Here is a 6648-nt window from a genome sequence, read left to right as displayed (position 1 = left end):
CACAAGAATATCCAAAGTGGACAAAGACAATATATAAGTAATTAAGGACAAGAAGCATATACTCAAATTTTATAATTTATACTTGCTGCTGTATATATATTCATATTGCATTTTTCATATGAAAATTATTCTAACTTTTTTTTTTTTTCTTCCTTTCAAAAATATTTTAACAAATTTTAGAGAGGGTTTGGACTTGTCCAGAGTCTCACCAGACACAGAAAGAGAGAGAGAAAACTTGCTTTCATGAGTGGAAAAAGGCATCAAAGTGGATGGTGACTACTTCCAACCCAGACTGTGAAAAGATAAAAATGCTCGTAAACACATATTGTTAAAATTAAAACCTTTTTAAGTTAAAAATGTTATTTATTTACCATACAAACATGCAGCACATTGTTTCCAAACAAAAACAAACTGTATTTTGCATTTGGGGCCTGTTTTATGTGCACCACTCTATTTACTAAATCAAGAAATGTGTACCAATACTTTTTAACTGTTGAGTCCTGTCTGCATTTCTTGTAAAAAAGTCATTAATCATTCGTTTAGTAGTACTATACTTTTCCTTTCAAATTTTCAATATTAACAATGTTTGCTTGATTTTTTTTCAGTGGTGATGTGAGCATAAACAAATGCTCTTATGGACTCATATGCACAAAGTGTTTAAGTAAAGCTTGGCATTGGTTCAGACTTAAATTTTTGTTTAGCTTCATTGTCATCACCATCATTACCTGTTCCCATCCCTTCCAGCTTGTCTGTCATATATGTGAACACAGTCATACAGCTAACTGTATACAATCCAAACTGCTAGTTGCTTTATCACATTGAATTTGATGTCTAATGTTTAATTCACGAGCTGGTATGTCAATAGAGTGTACACTCATTGCCATAAAAATTAGTGCATCAAGGAGTTGTCAGAATCAAATGAAATTGTACATAAATACACCGCACTAACCTTATAATGCTTTGCAGTTATTTTGGAACATGCATGGACTGAAAACGTTTGTGTTATGTTCCAAAATAACCGCAAAGCATTATAAGGTTAGTGCGGTGTATTTATAATTAATGCTTTGTTTATTGGATGGATTTTATTGAAATTGTACATATAAATTACAATATAATAGGTGATTACAAAATGAAAGCAAAAGGATCATTTATTGCAGGAAAAACTACAAATGAAAGGAGGTTTTAGTTTTGTTTGACCACCTCTGGTGTGAATGTATGATGTGATAGAGGCATACTAGTGCTGTATAGTGTCCTGCAGCACCTCAGTCTACAGTTGCTGCAAGTGGTCCTCTAGTTCAGCCAGAAACTTAGACTGTCCAACTTGGCATCCCAGATATGTTTGATGAATGACAAATCAGAACCAGGCAGGCCAGGAAAGTGTGGCAATGTGGCAGAGGTAGTTCTGTGACACCCTTGCTGTGTGTGGTCAAGCATTGTCATGTTGGAAAATGGCTTTTAAGAACCCTGTCATGAGAGGCAACATGTGTCGCTGCAGGATATCACTAACATACCACTGGGCTAGTCCTTGGATCACTATTAGAGGTGACTGGCTGTCAAATGTGATGGTACTGCAGACCATCACACCAGCTGTGGAGGGGATGCCACTCCAAAGTATAGGAAGGATTGAGGTGTTCACTATAGGATCTTCAGACATGAACATAGCTGTCGTCAGTGCCCAAACAGAATCTGGATTCATCACTGTAGATGACCTTGTTCCATTCCATTGCGTTCCAATTCCATCAGGAGTGTCACCACTCACCATTGCCCCCTCCAAATGGAGGCAATGGTGGGTGGCTGTCAATGACAGCACACACAATAGCTGCCGCAATATCAAATGTTTCTTGCCTAGGTGCCTCAAAAATGGTATGGACAGACATAGGGTCTGTAATGATGGCGTCATCTGTGTCCATACGGTAGACAATGATATGGTCAGCTGTGTGCATGCTTGTTGGAGGACCAGGCAGTTCTGTCAGGGTGGTCTGCCAACAATGTCCTGAGCCTGGGCACCATGTGTGCAAGCTCTTTCTCGTCCACTGGTCCCAACACCACCTTGCAATGTTATCAGAATGGCCTAGGTGGCAGTTATTCAGCAAGATGACCATCAGCTTTTTTCAACTCGATGATCTTTCCTCTTTCAGACTCAGTTAGTTCTTATGGTCTTTGATTGCGACATAAAGGCATCTCTAGTGATAGAGTATCCCTCTATAACAGGTAAATTATAGACAGGATTCCTTTGTGTGCTTTTTATAGGCCAAGAGGGACACACTTTAATGCCCTCTGCTGGCATTATGCAATGAGCCATCATGCTATAATTCTAATTGTTTCAATATCTGCTTGAGACTTATCTGCATGCCAAATTTTGCAGTAATATGAGAACCCGTTGGTGTGTTAATTTTTATGGTAATGGTGTATTTATGTATTAGGTCTACCGGAAAGTTCTGTCCGTTTTTAGACTAAAACAAAATAATAAACTTTATTGAATAATATAATTTCTATCATTATTTATGACTTCTTGCCAGCATGATGGCAATTTGTTTATCCCATTTTTAAAAAATGCCTTATCCCTAGAGGTGAAAAATTGAACCAGTGCTTGTCTGATATCTTTTTCGTTTTTGAATTTTTTGCCCTGCAAAAAAGTAAGGACAGAAACAAGTGATAATTGGACGGTGCTAAGTCTGGGGAGTATGGTGGATGCAACAGAGTTTCCCAGCCTAGCTCTGCGAGTTTCTGACGAGTCCCCAAAGCAGTATGTGGCCTGGCATTATCATGAAGCAGTATGATATCTTTCCTATTGAACATCGTCGGTCTCTTTTCTTGGAGTGCTGTTTTTAAATTATCCAATTGCTGACAGTACCTCTCCGAATTTAACTTTTCTTTCAGTTTCAACAGCTCAAAATGTATTGGTCCTTGAATGTCCCACCATATACACAACATTCTCTTACTCAGGTTCAACTTTCGTTTAGAGGTGGAGGGGCAGGTTTTCCAGATTCACAATATGCCCTTTTCTTTACGATGTTGTCGTAGGTAATCCACTTTTCATCCCCAGTTATCATCCGGTCCAAGAAGGGTTCAATTTTGTTCCGTGCAAGCAGAGATTTGCATATGATGACTTGATCATTCAAATTCTTCTCACTGAACTCATGTGGCACCCATCTCGAATATTTCCACACCAATTCTAGTTTCCGAATATGGTCTGAAATGGTTTGTTGAGCTGAATCAAGCCTTTCCGAAATCTCCGATGTCAAAAAAAAGGATTTTGCTCTAACATGATCTTTACGGTGTTGTCGTCGATCGAAGATGGTCACCCAGAGCGTGGCTTATCAGAAAGCTTGAAATCACCTATTTGAAATTTTTCAAACCATCTTCTGCATGTTCTATCAGAAACTGTACCTTCACCAAACACTTTCAATAAAATTTCTACATGCTTCTGTAGCATTTCTTCTTTGTTAGAATTCGTACAAAATACAGTAGCGTAAATGAACTTTATCAGTAGCTATGGGTACATTATCGCTACTCACTTAATACTAACACGAATCATCTTTGTTTTAGTTCATTTGCTAGGTCGGTATGTATTCAGTGATAAAAAGAGAGAGCCAGATATGAATCAAATGAATATGTGCATACTTGTTGAAACTTGTTGTAACCAGAATGGACAGAACTTTCCGGTAGACCCAATATTTGGTTACTAGTGTGCTACTGCTAATCTTCCTTATCAGTTATAACCTTAGTTATTCTAAATGCTTGTATTATAATGTAACCATACTGTACTCAGATAACAAGTTTATTATTGCAATATTTTATACAACCTGATAAATTTATATTTAATTATGTTATTTTCTATATTGTGTTTTGGGGTGCTGTCTTCATCTGTCAGTGCTGGTGACTTTTTGTGAAGATTTAATTTGAGATCTTAACTACTCATGTTTAACTGCAAAATGTGTTATATATCAGGTAACTATGTAATTATTTGTTCTAATTACACTATTCTTACATTTATTACTTCATGTTTTACTGTTAATGGGAGGTATTGAACCCAATTCCAGCCCAATATCTCAAACTCCACCTTTCTCCCCTCTCCCAAAGTCTTTTGCATTTAGTAAGTGTCAACAGTCTCCTAGCGAAGCTATGTGAAAAAATCAATGCTTGGACTCCTTTTTTCCTATGTCAAAATCAGCTCTATCAATTCCTCCAAATCTGGTTATGTTTCTTGAGAAGTGTTTTGATATTATTCTGTTGAAATTAGATGTATTATCAACGAAATTTGATGGTTGGCTAATTTGCATAAGGAACATGAGGAACATCTATCATCGAGAAGAAAGTAGAATTAAAGTCAACGTCAAGCCAGTTTTGTTGTCTTTCATATTTTTTTGGAGTCCTCTAGTAATAGTGCCAAAAAGAAAAATATAGCACTATATTTTTCTTTTTGGTTTTCAGTATTATGAACTCTATTTGGGCTCTTGGGAGTTGCTGGGATCAGTTAAGAGACCAAATGAAGATTGTATCTCCCCTAAAAATTGTTATCAAAATACACAAAATGAATTTGGTCATTGCGGAATTGGAAACTGAATCTTGATCTACAAGAATCTGAAAAGAATTTGTTTGAATGAAAAATTTTCTAAAATAAATATTTTTGATGGCCGATTTGACTTGGAGGTCTAGAATGCAAAGGAAAAGGCTCATCCTACTCTATAAAGAAGCAAAACAGCAGAATAAAGTAGACTATATTAGAGCTATTTAATGATTGATGGTGAAAACTTTACTTTCGATTTAGAAAATAATGTTTTGCTTAAAACTATTTTTTCAGGGAAAGGAAAAGACCCAGAGGATCAAGTGTAACTAGTGAACTGTCTAGGAATGTGGCTGAATTTGATTTGAATATTTTGTCATGTAATTGTCAAGGAATTTTAACTTCAGATCTTATGAATGTGAATTTTCTGAAATTTTTATTATTCTTTCATATTGTTACTCTTTCAGAAATGTGATAACACATTCTAAGAAATCATTTCTTGCTTGATTAAGTTCATCAATAACTATTATAGAAAGCTTAACATGTAAGGCAGTTGGCCCAGGAAGGCCTTTTGGTGGACTATTACTAATTATTTGCCAAACATTCGGTAAGCTTGAATTTCCAAATATATCTGATAATTTTATTATGGTCAAATTCCATTATGACAAGGGTTTTTTTATTGGACGTCGTAATTTGACATTAATTTTTACATATTTATCTACTTCTAATTATGATAGCTTGATGGCAATCTTGAAGGATATATTTTTTTATATGAATGATGATTTTTTAATATTACGAGACATTAATGCTAGAATTGCAAATAAACTATATTCATTTTATTTCAGTTCTAATATAAATTTTTTATAATTCTTGTGCTTCTAGTGATCCAATTTGGAGTGTTAATTTTGTAGAAAAATTAGAAAAGACTCAATTATGGTTTTTTAAATGGATTTTCCACTTAAACCATTCAGTTTCCGGATCCTTGATAAGATGTGAATTGGGTATACCATCTTTGGCAATTGGTCTTCACCGTTTTCGATTTTGGTTTAAAATTCTTGATTTGCCTGAATGCAACTTTAGAAAATTAGTTTATAATAAACTTATGGTGGTACAGCAATTATCATCTGTGATTTATTGCCAAATGCTATTAAAAATTGATTGGAGGAGCTGGGTTTTTCAATGCTCATCAATCTCAAGTATTATATGATGTTTTTTCTGCCAAATTACTACAAGCAGTAAGATAAATATTAGCTGCAAGATAAAATGCAGTCAGAAATATAATTGGTTGTAGACTTCATCCTTTTTGTGGTTTTCACATAATTATTTATTGTTAAATCTGAATTCCAGGATTAAATCTTTAACAATATAGCTTGGATTAAATGCATATTATATTTTCTTTTAATGGAAAAAGAATAAATATGAAAAACACTAGGTGCTCTTTTTGTGATTTGGTTGTTGAGGATATTAAGAATCATATATTTATTTCTTGTGAACCTTTAGGATATTTAAAGAAATCTTTGTTAGGATATGAATTTAATTTTTATTCTTTGCTTGATGATGATGTAAGTCCCATAACATTGTTTAAGGTATATAAACTTTTCAAGATTCATTAAATCATTATGGCATAATACTAACTACTAATTTTGTTTAATGACTTTGTATAATTAAGTCTATTTTATGTATGTGTATCTGTCATGTTTTGATATGATGATATTAATTATTAATATGTGGGATAGTGGAAAAGTCTTGCACAGTATTTTTTTATCTGAAACCAAGGAATGTTACAGTGAGTGTGTTGTTACTGTCCTTCGAAGTAGTCTCCCTCATGATCGACTGCTGCCTGCCAGCATTTGGGCTGGTCCACAAATCCTGTCAGTTTACCACTTTTGTTGAGCTGGCGATGCATCAGGTAACGGCCGCCAAGATTCATCAACCGAGGCAAATTGCTGTCCTCACAGGGGCAGTTTGAGCTTGAGGATCAAGTTGAAGTCAGGGGACCGGGTCAGGACTATACAGAGGATGGGGCAAGATCTCCCAGCTAAAGGACCTAAACAGGTCAGTCACAGTCGTTGCAATATGCGGTCGCACGTAACAGACTACAGTACCTATTCTGTATGGTGAATGACACCTATGAACAGTCA

Source organism: Centruroides vittatus, unplaced genomic scaffold (assembly GCF_030686945.1).
Source record: "Centruroides vittatus isolate TY-2023 unplaced genomic scaffold, ASM3068694v2 contig_12, whole genome shotgun sequence".
Lineage (NCBI taxonomy): Eukaryota > Metazoa > Arthropoda > Arachnida > Scorpiones > Buthidae > Centruroides > Centruroides vittatus.
The sequence above is the reverse complement of the archived record's forward strand: the minus strand, read 5'-3'. Positions refer to the sequence as shown.